This window comes from Zalophus californianus, chromosome X, assembly GCF_009762305.2.
Source record: "Zalophus californianus isolate mZalCal1 chromosome X, mZalCal1.pri.v2, whole genome shotgun sequence".
NCBI lineage: Eukaryota > Metazoa > Chordata > Mammalia > Carnivora > Otariidae > Zalophus > Zalophus californianus.
Window position 1 is genome coordinate 93,630,276 of NC_045612.1, and position 16,271 is coordinate 93,646,546.

Genomic DNA, 16,271 nt, shown 5'->3' on the forward strand with positions numbered 1-16,271 from the left:
CCTGAGCAAGTGGAAGAATGGAGCTGGCGGTTACTGAGATGGGGACTGCCAGATGAGGAACAAATTTGGGAGTAATGCAAAATTTAGTTTTGGAAAGATTAACTTCGAGATGCCTATTAGGCATCCAAGTGAAGAAGCTGAGCCTAGAGGTCAGAGCAGAAGATATACATTTGAGAATCATTAGTGTATAGAGGGTACTTATAGCCATTAGATAGGATGCAATCATTCAGGAATGAGTAAAGATGGAAAAGAGGTCGAAAATCTCAGTCCTGGGACCCCCTGGTGTTTAGAAGTCAGGAAGAGGACGATGAGCCAGTAAAGGAAGCTGAGGAGTGGCCAGTAAGGAAGGAAGGAAACCAGGAGAATGTAGTGTCTAGAAGCCAAATGAAGAAAATGTTTTGAAGAGGGACGGTTTCCTGGGATGTGTGAGGGATTAAACAATATTAAAGTAGGAGGCGTTTAGAATTTTGGGGGCTGCTAGAGTGAGGAGGTGAACAGTTTAGGTACAGAGAAAAAAAGAGAAGACATAACGTGGTCAATGGAGAGAGCAGAAGGTCCCAGGAACATGGCAGGTCATCAGGGTCCATGAGGAAACATCATGAATAAAAAGTCCCCATATGGTGGAGAACGGCCAGTAACTTTCCAGAGACAGTAATATTTGGTGTGAATTTGAAGTTATTTCTTGCTGTGCTGTGACTGGCTTTCATTTCCCCCAAACCTCAGTTAAAATCAGCCACCTATGGCTGCCATGCTCTAGTGGCACTTTGGGCCGATGAAGGAAGAGGGGACAGAGTCATGTTGAAAGAGCGCAGAGGGTAAAATGCCCAAGAAGGTGAAATGCTTGGAGGGATAAACAGGAAAACAGAGTGAGAGGTGACCAGGAGAAATGGAACCCCCTGGAGGCCCTTAGGTGACTTTGGGGGAGGTGGGGACTTCCCTTGGCTTCTGGAATGGAGTCCTTAGCATTTTATTTAGATATTAAAGGAAAAGATTAACTGTGCAGGCTGGAGGACCTGGGGTCATCTGGGTAACAATAATAAACTGAAAAGTGTACAAGGGTATATGTGTGGGCATGTTCTTAGCAGGATTTTTGATACTAACCAATACTGGGGGGCAGTTTGGATGTCCTGCAGTGAGGGTGTTATTAAGTAGGTTGTGAGGCTTCTTTTTAATGCAGCCCCTAGAAATGATAAGGGTACATATTCTGTTGAATGAGAGAAGCAGGTTTCAAAACAGTATGCATCATGGGATCCCAGTTTTGTAGAGGTAATATGTGCATATCTATATGTGTTCAAGAAGAAACAATTAAAATCATTAGCCAATATATTTGAAATGGTGGTCCCTGAGTGGTGAAATTATGGGTGTCTTTTATTTTATTTTTTCTCCTTTGTATTTTTCTGTATTTTCTAAGTTTTTTTTGTTTACAGTGAATATTTACTACTTTTATGATTAGAGAAAGCAATTAATGTTTAAAGAAGTATGACTTGGATATTTGTGAGCACAGTCTCTACCTTTTTTCGATAAACTTTATTTGACTGGAAAGAGATTCAAAGAGGCCTTAGGTTCAAAATTCGCCCGTGGGTAATAGAGATGTGTGTAACCAAGATGATTCTGGGGCAGTTAGATGTGTTCTGAGCTCTTGTGGTAGATCAGCTTTCAGAGGAAAAATGATTGCCAAGGCAGAGATATTACTGTCTCCAGGTTGTCATTTGTTATTCTCTGGTCTGGCTCTAAAATCAAAAGACTGCAGGAGATTTGCTGGATTCACTGTAGAGTTTGGAGAAGACAGATGCATGGTCGTCCTGAAGGTAGAATGCATGTTTCAGACAGGTAAGCATGCCAGCTTCCTCCTTGGCCATGTAGCCCAGAAAATGGATATTCATGCTGCTTTTATCCCCTCTCAAAGCCCATCTGGACAGCTGGTTCCGTTTTGGTGCACATCATCAATCTTGATGTTTGTGCAAAGCAATACCGACAAGCTAGTACAGAACGGTCCATTGCTCCAGGTGTACATAACAAAATCATCAATCATTAACATAAAAAAACCATCCAAGGGCCCCCATCTCCAGGTGTTGGGCAAGGCTTCATCATGATTCTAGGTTCCCTTGGAGACATGTGAGGCATGAGCAACCAGAAATACTGTGTTACTCTTTCCTACCCTCCTGTTTTCCAGGTTTTTACCACAAAGGGGCAGCAACTTAGACTCTCCGATTCCCAAGTTCAATACCCCCAGGGAAAGGCTCTGATTGGTCCATCCCGGGTCAGGTGCTCACATCTGGGCCAATCAACAAGTGATAGTATATGTGCATTGCTCTGTGTGTGAAAGTACCAATCTTTGGGAAATTAAAATGAAAGTTGCCTGTGGTAGGTTGGGTTCACCAGGAAACTGACTCTGAGATGGAGTTTATAGTTACTGCAGGATGTTTATTAAGAAGTGCTCTTAGTGGGGTGCCTGGGTGGCACAGTCTGTTGGGTGTCTGACTCTTGGTTTCCTCTCAGGCATAGGGTTTCACTGTTAGTGTGGAGTCTGCTTGACACTCCCTCTCCTTCTCCCTCTGTTCCTCCCCGCACGCTCTCTCTCTCAAGATGAATAAATAAATCTTAAAAAAAAAAACCGAAGTGCTCTTAGCAATGAGTCAAGAAAAAGAAATAAAAGGCATCCAAAATGGAAAGGAAGAAGTAAAATTGTCTTTGCAGATGATATGATCTTATATACAGAAAATCCTAAAGATGCCCCCAAAACTGCTAGAACTAATCAACAGATTCACTAAAGTTGCAGGATACAAAATCAACATACAGAAAACAGTTGTGTTTCTATACACTAATAACAAAGCATCCGAAAAAGAAATAAAGAAAACAATCCCATTCACAATAGCACCAAAAACAATAAAATACTTGGTAATAAATTCAAGCAAGGAGGTGAAAGATCTATAAACTATAAAGCTTTGATAAAGAAATTGAAGAAGACTCAAGTAATTCTAAAGATATTCTGTGCTCAGGAGTTGGAAATATTAACATACTGTTAAAATGTCCACACTAGTCAAAGCTATCTACAGATTCAATACAATCCCTATAAAAATTCCAGTGGCATTTTTCACAGAAATAGAACAAACAATCCTAAAATTTGTATGGAACCACAAAAGACCCCTAATAGTCAAGGCAATTCTGAGAAAGAAGAACAAAGTTGGAGGCATCACATTTCCTGATTTCAAACCATACTATAAAGCTATAGAAATCAAAACAATGTGGTACTGGCATAAAAATAGACACACTGACCAATGGAACAGAATCAAGAGCCCAGAAATAAACTCGCCCACACTAATATTTGACAAGGGAGCCGAAAATACTCATTGGGGAAAGGATAGTTTCTTTGACGAACGGTGTGGAGAAAACTGGGTAACCATATGCAGAAGAATTAAATTGGACCCCTCACAAAAATTAACATGAAATGGATTATAGACTTAAACACAAGACCTGAGGGGTGCCTGGGTGGCTCAGCTGGTTGAGTGTCGGCCTTCAGCTCGGGTCGTGATCCCGGGGTCCTGGGATCGAGTCTTGCATTGGGCTCCCTGCTCAGCGGGGAGACTACTTCTCCCTCTCCCTCTGCCTGCTGCTCCCCCTGCTTGTCTCTCTTTCTCTCAAATAAATAAATAAAATCTTTAAAAAAACAAAAAAACCAACGCCCCCCCCAAAAAACCCCACAAGACTTGAAACTGTAAAACTTCTAGAACAAAACACGGGAAAAAAGCTCCTTGACATTGGTCTTGGCAGTGATTTCCTGGACATGACACCAAAAGCACAAACGACAAAATAAAAAATAGACAAATGGGACTACATCAAATTCAAAAGCTTCCGCACAGCAAAGGAAACAATCAATGAGATGCAAAGGCAACCTACAAGATGAGAGGAAATATTTGTGAATCATCTATCTGATAAGGTGCTAATATCCAAAATATATAAGGAACTCATACAACTCAATAGCAAAAAAAAGAAAAATTAAAAATAATAGTTAAATTAAAAATGGGTAAAGAACCCGAATAGATATTTTTTGAAGGAAATCATACAAATGGCCAACAGATACAGGAGAAGGTGCTTGACAACACTAATCATCAGGGAAATGTAAATCAAAACCACAGTGAGGGGCGCCTGGATCGTTCAGTCAATTAAGCATCTGAGTTCAGCTCAGGTCATGATCCCAGGGTCCTGGGATCGAGCCCCGCATTGGGCTCCCAGCTCAGGGGGAGCCTGCTTCTCCCTCTCCCTCTGCCCCCGCTGCTTGTGTTTCCTCTCTCTCTGTCAAATAAATAAATAAAATCTTCAAAAAAACCCCAACAACGAAACACAGTGAGATATCACCTCATACCTGTTAGAGTGACTATCATCAAAAGGACAAGAGATAACAAGAGTCGAGGAGCATGTGGAGAAAAGGGAACCCTCATGCACCGTTGATGGGGATGTAAGTTGGTGGAACACAATGTGGGGGTTCCTCAAAACTTAAAACAAAACTACCATATGAACCAGCAATCCTACTTCTGGGAGATGAAGTCAGTATCTCAGAGATATCTGCACCCCCATGTTCAATGCAGCATTATTTACAATAGCCAATGGAGTCCTTAGCATTTTATTCCATCAGCAGATGAATGGATAAAGGTGTGATATAAAGAAGATGTGATACACAGACACATGGACACACAGACACACACACACACACACACACCCTCCCCCACAGGCATATTATTCATACATGATAAAGAAGGAAATCCTGTCATTTGCAGCAACTTGGATGAATGAACCTTGTGGACATAATGTTAAGTGAAATAAGTTAGACAGACAAAGACAAATACTGTATGATGTCACTTATATGTGGATTCTGAAAAAGCCGAACTCAGGGAAACAGAGTGGAGCGGTGGTTACCAGGGGCTGGAGGGGAGATATTGGTCAAAGGGTACAAACTTCCAGTTATAATATTAACAGGTTCTGGGGATCCAATGTACAGCATGGTGATTATAGCTAATAATACTTTGTTGTATACTTGAAAGTTGCTAAGACAATAAACCTTAAATGTTTTCACCATTAAAAAATGGTAATTATGTGATGGGATGGAGGTGTCAGCTAAAGCTGTGGTGGTAACCATTTTCAATATATTAATGTATCAGGTGCCTGGCTGGCTGTGTTGGTAGAGCATATGACTCTTGATCTCAGGGTTGTGAATTTGAGCCCCATGTTGGGTATAGAGATTACTTAAAAATAAAATCTTTAAAAAAAGTATCAAATCAACACACTGTACACCTTAAATTTATATAATGTTATATGTCAATTATGTCTCAATAAAACTGGAAAAAAGTGCTCTTGGAATCAACACCTGTGGGTATTGGGAGGGGAAGAAAGCAGGATTGGGTAGAGGAAGAAGTCAAGTTTCAATGCAGGCCTGATGGCAGACTTGGCTGACCCTATAGGGAGCCCTGCAGTTAGAAGAGTCCTGTAGAATTGTCCAAAGATGGGCAGAAATGGCCAGACCTTTATACCCCTGCAATGATAGTCATTGGATGTGGGCTGTCCCAGTGATTCTATGCAGCGGAGGTGGACCCTGGAGGGTGGACATCTAAGGACTATCTGCTGACCATACTCTTGAAGTTGGACAATAAGAGATAAGATCTGGGTAATGCATTACAGCATTCACCACGATGCCCACTTGGCAGGATATGCAAAAATAAATAAATAAATTCTAGGGCATTTGAAACATAAATGCCATATTGTACTTCGGAAAGGTTGTATGGATTATATTAAATTTCAACCTGGAGGGGCGCCTGGGTGGCTCAGTCGTTAAGCGTCTGCCTTCAGCTCAGGTCATGGTCCCAGGGTCCTGGGATCGAGCCCCGTATCGGGCTCCCTGCTCCGCGGGAAGCCTGCTTCTCCCTCTCCCACTCCCCTTGCTTGTGTTCCCTCTCTCACCATGTCTCTCTCTGTCAAATAAATAAAATCTTTAAAAAAAAAAAATTCAACCTGGAAGTAAAAACTCCTATGACTCAATTTTCAATTAGCAGTAATCGCGCCTCAGATAAACCTCATGACTCAATTTTCAAAAGACAACCCAAATGAAAATGAGCAAAGGTTTGGGATAGACATTTCACCATGGAGGATGTACAAATGGCTAATAAACACACGAAATGATGTTCAACATCATTGTTCTGCGGGAAATGCAAATCAAAGCCACAATGAGATACCACTTCACACCCACTAGGATGCTTAGGATCAAAATGATAGTAAGAAATACTGGCAAGGGCACCTGGGTGGCTCAGTTGGTTAAGCGTGTGCTTTCAGCTCAGGTCATGATCCCAGCATCCTGGGTTCGAGCCCCGCATTGGGTAGCCTGCTTCTCCCTCTCCCTCTGCTGCTCCCCCAGCTTGTGGTCTCTCTCTTTCTGTCAAATAAATAAAATCTTAAAGAAACAACAACAACAGCATCAACCAAAAAACCTTTAAAAAACAAATACTGGCAAGAACATGGAGAAATGGGAACCGTCATACATGGCTGGCAGGTATGAAAAAAATGATACGACAACTCTGGAAAATAGTTTGTCAGTTTCTTAAATAGTTAAACATAAATTTACCATGCTTAGCAATTGCTCTCTTAGGTATCTACACATAAGAAATGAAAGTGTATGTCCTCACAAAGGCTTGCATGCAGATATTCATAACAGCATTATTCATAATAGCCAAATGGCGAAAGCAACCCAAATGTCCACCCACTGATGAATGGATAAACAAATTGTGGTATACTCATACAGTGGAATATTATTTTGCTATCAAAAAGGTACAAAGCACTGACACAGGCTCCAACATGCATGAATCTTGAAAACACCATGCTAAGTGAAAGAAGCCAGACTCAAGAGTACATGTCATATGATTCCATTTATATAAAAAGTCTAGAAAAGGTAAATCTAGAGAGTCAATGGTTGCCTGAGGCTAGGATAATACAAATGTTCTAAAACTGTATTGTGGTGATGGCTGCACAACTCAATAAATTCTTTTTTTTTTTTTAAAGATTTTATTTATTTATTTGACAGAGAGAGAGACAGCGAGAGAGGGAACACACGCAGGGGGAGTGGGAGAGGGAGAAGCAGGCTTCCTGCGGAGCAGGGAGCCCGATGCAGGGCTCGATCCCAGGACCCTGGGATCATGACCTGAGCAGAAGGCAGAGTAAACGACTGAGCCACCCAGGAGCCCCTCACAACTGAATAAATTCACTAGACATCACTGAATTGCCATTTAAAACTGGGTGAATTTTATGGGAGTAAATTTTACCTCAATAAAATTGTTTTAAAAATTTCAAGCTGGTTCTAGAATATTTAACAAATGAAATCCAATAGAACTAAGATCAAAGGGAAATCTAAAATTCATTTAAAAGATAGACAGGTAATTTAACCGAGTTCTAATTTTAAAGCATGTTAGACATTTCTTATTCTCACTCAGAATACTTTCTGGGCACAGGAGAGGCACAAACAGTAGATCATTTTCTTCCTCTCTTTAGGGCAACGAAGTAGGATCTAGAATTAATCAGTGTCAGTAGCTAAAAATGGAAATCAATTTTTAAAAAACAAGTTCAGTAGGTAATATGCAGAAAAGATGCTATCGGTGTTTACTTTCACCCTCCATTTAATAAATCTTATGTGAAGAATTAATTTACTGTTACCAACACAAAGTTCATACAATGCATCATTGTGCAGAGTGAGAATTGCCATGTGAGTCCAGTCACCTTCAGATTTGTGAGCAAAATAAAGTATTTGTTTTAGGTCACCATTTCGGGGTGGTTTGTTACACACATTGATAACCTGAACACGGCCTAAGTCCTTCAATCAGAGGAGCCCCCAGGGAGACAGGCATCTTCTCTCCCCCAGTTCCTCCATTTCTCTCCGTGGCTTCTCCAGCTTCCTAGTTACCTAGGTTTGAAACCACAGAGTCATTCTGTGCATACTTTCCTTCACCCCACCCAAGGATTGGTCAATTGCCAAGTCTTGTCAGTTCCATATTGCTTGCCTCTGTTTCATCCCCTCCAGGCTGGCTGTAATTACCCTGCTTTCCCTCTTGCCTGGATGATCACAGCAGTCTCCTAAATTCTCTCTCGGCCTCCAGGCTTCCTCATTCCAACCCTCTAGCCTCTAAGTCTTTAGTGGTTCTCACAGCCTAAAGACTAGCCTAGCATTCAAGGTCTTTCTTCAACTGGCCGTTACCTTCCTGTGATGATTAACTGTATGTGTCAACTTGGCTGGGCCATGGGGTGCCAACATATTTGGTCAAACATTATTCTCAGTGTTTCTGTGAGGGTATTTTTGGATGGGGTTAACATTTAAATTGGCGGACTTTGAGTAAAATAGATTGCCCTCTGTAATGTGGGTGGGCCTCACCCAATCATTTGAAGGCCTGAATAGAACAATGTCCAATTTGACCCTTGTTCCCTGCCCCCAGCCATGCTCCACCCACAGGATCTGGGGCAGCCTGCTCCTTCAGCTAGGACCAATATTTGAACTCTGCCATGTTCTGTCTTTCCTCAGGTGTACTGGAATAGGTATCTCAGCAAACTCTCTCAAAACCAGCTAAAGCACTGACATATTTCACAGACTTGTGGCCCAGCATGTAAAGTCACTGTTAGGTCAGGATCTGATAAGAGTTTTATCTCAAAGACTTACCCAGCGATAGTACATTGGATATGGAGTCCAATTCCAGCTGGTCTCCATGACCAAATTGTGGAGATTAAGCTTGATTGTGGAGATTTAAGCTTGATCAGCTATTCTTTTGTATATTTTTAAAAATCAAGAATAATGTTCATTTAGTTTCACATAAACACTAGAGCTCTTTCCTGCATTTTAATCCAATTCTCAGAACTGTCATTAGGCTTTAAATTGAATTCACAAATATAATGTTTAGAGAATTTTTTTTCTCACTGAAATTTAGTATATTATTTGTTCCTGACCCATGTGATTTGCGAGTATCTAAAATGCATAAATTATTTATGGTCCAGATGGTGATCTGATACTCTGCCTCTCAAAATGTTTCGTGCTTTTGCTGCATGCATAGATGTTCAATTACAAAATTCAGGTTGGTCTTTAGGTACTAGTGTAATAGCCCAAGGCATTTTTTTAAAAAAGGTTTTATTTATTTATTTGACAGAGAGAGAGAGAGACAATGAGAGAGGGAACACAAGCAGGGGGGAGTGGGAGAGGGAGAAGCAGGCTTTCCGTGGAGCAGGAAGCCCGACACGGGGCTCGATCCCAGGACCCTGGGATCATGACCTGAGCCGAAGGTAGATGCTTAACGACAGAGCCACCCAGGCGCCTCCAAGGCATTTTTTTGTTTTAATTACAAATAAACACTCCAGTTTTAAGCAACCTTTTTTCCCCTCCAACTTTCATGGCTTAGAATTAAAAACTGTTCTTCTCCGGGAGCTACCAAGTTAAGAGAAAAGAGGGAAAAATCTTTTTTCCCTCTTGCTAGAAGAGGGAATTGCTTTTCTTGGCCAAGTTAAAAATTTCCAAGTTTCAAAACGAGAGGCTGTGAATAGACTGCTAATTGTTCCCCAAAATACTTGTTTGTTTTTTTTTTTAATAGAAATCCTGAACTTAAGAAGGTAAAATGGCTTCCCAGAATAGAGACTACATTACCCAGCTTTCTTTACAGCTAGGTATGGTCATGTGACTGCATTCTGGTTAACCATACATGGGCAGAACTGATATGTGCAAGTTGTGGGTCATGTCCTTGAAAGAGCAGAGTTTGCTGCCCCCCATCTCTTCCTGCTTCTTGCTAGCTGGAAAAGGTATGTGCCAGGGAGCCATTCTGGACCATATGGACAAAGCTCCACACAGGCATGGCAGTTCCATAAGATGGAAGGACCCAGGGATGGCAGTGCCATAAGGCAGAGGAGCCTGAGAACCACCATGGTGCTGACAGAGCAGCCCTGGACTACCTATGCTCAGATGTTAACATGAGAGAGAAATGAACTGCTTTCTATCATGTAAAATGTTATTATTTTGGCTCTCTGAGACAATAGCTAAAACTATGTCCTAATGAAAATCACCAATACTTAAGCAGAATTACAGAAAATTTTCATTAGGGGTGCCTGAGTGGTGCAGTCAGTTAAGCGTCTGCTCATGATCCCAGGATCCTGGGATAGAGTTCGGCATCAGGCTCTCTGCTCAGGGGGGAGCCTGCTTCTCCCTCTCCCTCTGCTGCTCCCCCTGCTTGTGCTCTCTTCTCTCGCTCTGTCAAATAAATAAAATCTTTTTTAAAAAAGAAAATTTTCATTAAAAGCCTAGAAAAATGACCAATAAAAGTTCCCATTGTCCATTTGCAGTTGAGGGTTGGAAAAAGCATTGATGGGTTTTTCTTGATATACGGTTATAGACTTTTTTTGACTAAATGCTTGAAGAAAAGTCCTTTCAAGTCTGAGGCTGAAGGTCTTTTTGCCTCCTCTTAAGACTGCTTCAGGGACTGATTCAGCACTTAGAAGTAAATCAGGAAGGGACCCAAATACAACACAATGGGTCTTAAAAACACCAGAAAAGGTTGCAAATATATCAGCAAGGGTCTCAACGAAGTTAGAAAGGGTCTTAGTGTTATCAGAAAGAGTCTCAAACAAAACAAAAAGGGTCTCAAAGATGTCAGAAAAAGTCTCAATGTCCTTATATATATAAGGATGGGTCTCAAATAGGTCAGGAAGACATTCATGTCAGGAAGAGGGTCAAATAAGCCAGGTAAACTTTCTGAAATAGGTAGGAAAGGGTCAAAAACATGTCAAGATGAGAAGTCAAAAAGAGTCTCAGACAAAGAAGGAAGCATTCTAAGCAGAACCATGGCAGTTGGCAAGATGAAGTGTTTTATAAAAGGCAGCAAAAAGGGAGCCAAGAAGAAAGTGATCCAATTTATAAGAAAGACTGGTATGATGTGAAAGCACCAGCTATGTTCAATTAATAATAAATATTGGAAAAACACTCATGACAAGAACTCAAGGAACCAAAATTGCATCTGTTGGCCTCAAGGTTAATGTTTTTTGAAGTGAACCTTGCTGATCTGCAGAATGATTAAGTTGCATGTCGAAAATTAACGCTAACTACTGAGGATATTCAGGGCAAAGACTGCCTGACTTACTTCCATGGCATGGATCTTATCTGTGACAAAATGTGCTCCATAGTCAAAAAATGGCAGCCCATGATTGAAGCTCATGTTAATGTCAAGACTACCAAAGGTTATTTGCTTCATCTACTCTGTGTTGGTTTTACTAAAAATTGCAACAATCAGATTTGGAACAGCTCTTACACCTAGCACCAACACGTTTGCCAAATCCAGAAGATAATGTAAATCATGACCCTAGAGGTGCAGACAAATGACTTAAAAGCAGTGGCCAATAAATTGATTGCAGACAGTATTGGAAAAGATATAGAAAATGTTTGCTAGTGTATTTATCCACTCCCTGGCATCTTTGTTAGAAAAGTAAAAATGATGAAGAAGCCCAAGTTTGAATTGGGAAAACTCAGGGAGTTTCATGGTGACGGTAGTAGTCTTGAAAAAACTACTGGGAATGAGGCAGGTGCTAAAGTTGAACAAGCTGATGAATATGAGCCACCAGCCTGAAAATCTGTTTAAAATTCAGGCTTTTAATGGTGACAAATAAAAAGTCTTATTTGTGACAAAAAAAGAAGGAAGGATCTCAAACATGTCAAAAAGTGTCTTAGACCGGAAGACTCTCAAATAGTAAGGAGGAGTCTTAGACACCTCAGGAAAGGTCTCAGGCAAGTCAGAAATTGTCTCAAATATGTCAGAAGGAGTCTCAAACAAGTCAAGAAAAATCTCAAATACTTCTTGAAGAGTCTCAACTAAGTTAAGAAGGGAACTAAATAATAAGGGAGTGTCTAAAACAGTAAGGAATAGTTTTGAATAGTCAGAAGAGGGTCAAACACATCAGAAAAAGTGTCAAGCAAGATATGAAAAGTTCAAATATGTCATAAAGGGCCCCAAATAATCTGGAAGAATCTCAGAAAATCAAGAATGGTCTCAAGTACATCAGGAAGCCCCTCACACAAGTTATAAAAGGTCTCAAACATGTTAGGAAGGGTCTCAAAGTCACTGGGAAGAGTTTTAGATACACCAGGAAGGGACTCATACAAGATGGGTCTCAAATACATCAGGAAGGGTCTCAAATATGACGATAAAGGTCTTAAGCAGTCAGTAAGAGATTCAAATACATAAGGAAGGGTCACAAACTCATAAGGAAATGTTTTAATGACTTTTGAAAGGATCTCACGCTGACAGTCATAAAGGGTTTCAAAAAAGTCATGGGGGTAGCAAACAAGTCAGAAAGGACTGTGCACATGGCAGAAGGTGACTTAACATCATTAGTAAGTCTCAATCAGGAATGGTCCCAAATAAGTCAGAAAGTGGCTCAAACAGGTCATCAAGTCAAATACGTTAGTCTCAACCATGTCAGAAAGAGTTTCAAGCAAGTAAATTGTTTCAAATGCAACAAGAAGGCTCTCTAATGGGGTAGAAAGAGTCTCAAAGTCACCAGGATTGATTTTAAGCAGCAATAAAGAGTCTTAAATTCAAGAAGTTTTTGAGACAAGTCAGTAAGAGTTTCAAACAAGCCAAGAAGGAATTGAAACAAAGGGAGAATCTCAAATACACCATGAAAAGTCTCAAATATGTAAGGTATCTTAAACATGTCATGAAGTATATCACACAAGTATGAAAAGGTCTCAAAGATCAGAGGAAGGTATCAGGAAGTCTCACATATCTCAAGAAGGGCTTCAAACACATCACGAAGTATCTTAGACATGTCCAGAGGAGTCAAATATGTCAGGAAAGCTATCTAATACCTCTGGAAGTGTCTTGAGAAAGTCAGGAAGGGTATAAATGTTATGAGGAAGAATCTTGGTCAGGACAGGTTTCAAACATTTCAGCAAGAATATTAAGCAGGTATGAATGAGTGTCAAACAAGTCAAGCAGGGTGTAAAATATGACAGGAAGGGTCTCAAAGTCATCAGGAAGAGTCTCAAATGGTCAGGAAGGGTCTCAGACAAGTCAGGAAGGGTCTTAAATAATGAGAAAGAAACATTAATATTTCAAGAAGTATCTCAGCCAGGCAGAGAACATCACATATAGTCAGGAAAAGACTTTAACATGTCAGGAAGAGTCTTATACAAGTTAGGAACTTTCTCAATCATGTAAGGAGGAATAAAACAAATCCAGAAAGATCTCACTCAAGTTCGGAAGGGTCTCAAACTGAAAAGAAGATTCTCATTTAAGGCTGGAAGGGTCTGAACATGTCAAGAAGAGTCTCACAGAAGTTGGGAAATGTCTCAAGTAAGTCAGAGTGATCTGAAATACATCAGGAAGAGTCTGAAACAAATCACGAAATGCTCTAAACAGGTCAGAAAGTCTTTTTTTTAAAACTATTTTTAAAATAGCTTCACTGAGATATAATACACATACACATACCATAAAATCCACCCATTTAAAGTACATAATTTAATGGTTTTTACTATAGTCACATACATGTATAACCATCTTCACAATTTTAGAATATTTTCATTGCTTCAGAAAGAAATTTTATATCCTTTGGCTATCACTTATTCCCTTATTCCCTGTCCCCTGCCCTAGCCCTAACCACTAATCTCATTTCTGTCTCTATAGATTTTCCTATTCTGGACTTTCATGTGAATTGAACCATATAACCTGTGGTCTTTTTTGACTGGCTTCTTTCACTTACCTTAATGTTTTCAAGGTTCATCCATGTTGTAGCATTCACCTCTACTGTGCTGCTCAAGTCCTCTATTTCCTTTTTGATCATCTGCTGGTTAGATCTTCTGCCTAATTATTCTATTATTTATTTACTTATTAATTAAAGATTTTATTTATTTATTTGACAGAGAGAGAGAGAGAGAGAGAGAGCACAAGCAGGGGGAGCGAAAGGCAGAGGGAGAGGGAGAAGCAGACTCCCCACTGAGCAGGGAGCCCGACAACATATAGTTGGGTCTTGGTTTTGATCCACTCTGACAATCTATGTCTTTTAATTGGTGCATGTAGACCACTGACATTCAAAGTGATTATTGATATAGTTGGATTGATATCTACCATGTTTGTTACTATTGCCTTCTTCTTTATTCCTGTTTCTGTCTTCCACTATTTTTCTGCCTGTGATTTTAACTGAGTGTTTTGTATAATTCCATTTTCTCTCCTTTCTTATCATATTGTCATACTTTTTAAAAATACTTTTTTTTGTGGTAGCCCTAGAGTTTGCAATATACATTTACAGCTAATTCAAATCCACTTTCAAATAACACGATACCACTGCACAGGCAGTGTAAGTAGCTTGTAATAACAAAATAATCCCAATTCATCCCTCCTATCTTTTCTATCATTGCGGTCATTCATTTCACTTACATGTAAGCTTATATAAGCATATATCTATATTATATGCTATATACATAAGCATACATAATCAAATACGTTGTTGATGCTATTTTGAAGAAACTTATTTGTTAGATCAACTAAGAATAAGAAAAAGAAAAGTTTTTATTTTATCTTCACTTATTCCTTCTTTCACATTTTTCCTTCCTTTATGTAGATTGAGTTTCTGACCTATATTATTTTCCTTCTCTTCAAAGAACTTCTTTTTTTCCTTTTTTAAAGATTTTATTTATTTGAGAGACAGAGAGACAGAGATAGTGACAGAGCACAAGCAGGGAGGAGAGGGAGAAGCAGGCTCCTTGCTGAGCAGGGAGCCCAATGTGGGGCTCAATCCCAGGACCCTGGGATCATGACCTGAGTTAAAGGCAGATGCTTAACCAACTGAGCCACACAGGTGCCCTCTTCAAAGAATTTCTTTTAACATTTCTTACAAGGCCAGTCTACTGGAAACAAATTCAATTTCTGTTTATCTGAGAAAGTCTTTATTTCTCCTTCACTTTTCCAGGATAATTTTGTAGGTACATAATTCTAGGCTGGTGGTTTTTTCCTCTCAACACTTTAAATATTTCACTCACTCTTTTCTTGCTTGCATGGTTCTGAGGACTTCTGAGGACCTACTCCATAGGTAAGGTTTTTTTGTTTAATTTTGTTTATGTCTGACTTCTTTCAGGTTTTTTTCTTTATTTTTGATTTTATGTAGTATGAAAATGATATGTGTAGGTGTAGGTTTTTGGGCATTTATCCCGCTTCACATTCTCTGAGCTTGTTGTATCTGTGGTTTAATGTCTGACATTAATTTTGGGGAAATTCTCAGCCATTATTGTTTCAAATATTTCTTATGTTCCTTTTTCTGTTCTCCTTATGATATTCTCATTATGCCTATATTATATTTTTTGTAGTTGTCCTACAGTCCTTGGATATTTTTTCCTGTTTTTTTTTTCTTTTTTACAGTCTCTGTTCACTTTGCTTTAGAGTTTTTTTTTTTTTAAAGATTTCATTTATTTATTTGACAGAGAGAGAAACACAGTGAAAGAGGGAACACAAGCAGGGGCAGAGGGAGAGGGAGAAGCAGGCTTCCCGTAGAGCAGGGAGCCCGATGCGGGGCTTGATCCCAGGACTCTGGGATCATAAGCTGAGCCGAAGGCAGACGCTTAACGACTGAGCCACCCAGGCGCCCCTGCTTTAGAGTTTTTAAGGATTCTATTAATATATCCTCTAGTTCATATATTCTTTCCTCAGCCATGTCCAGTCTACTAATAAGCCCAAGAAAGGCATTCTTCATTTCTGTGACAGTATTTTTTTTTCTTTTTATTGTCTAGCATTTTTTTCTGTTTTGTTTTTTTTTTCCCCCTCAGGATTCCCATCTCTATTCTTTCATTGTTCATCTGTTCTTACATGCTGTCCACTTTATCCATTAGAGCCCTTAGCATTTAATCATAGTTGCTTAAATTCCTGGTTGATAATTCCAACATCCCTGTCATGTCTGGTTCTAATGCTTATTCTGTCACTTCAAACTGTGGTTTTTACTTTTTGGTATGCCTTGTAATTTTTTTTTTCTTAATAGGTGGATATGATGGGGCGCCTGGGTGGCTCAGTCGTTAAGCGTCTGCCTTCGGCTCAGGTCATGATCCCAGGGTGCTGGGATCGAGTCCCACATGGGGCTCCCTGCTCTGCGGGAAGCCTGCTTCTCCCTCTCCCACTCCCCCTGCTTGTGTTCCCTCTCTCGCTGTGTCTCTCTCTGTCAAATACATAAATAAAATCTTCAAAAAAAAAAATAGCTGGACATGATGGACTAAGTAAAAGGAACTGTGG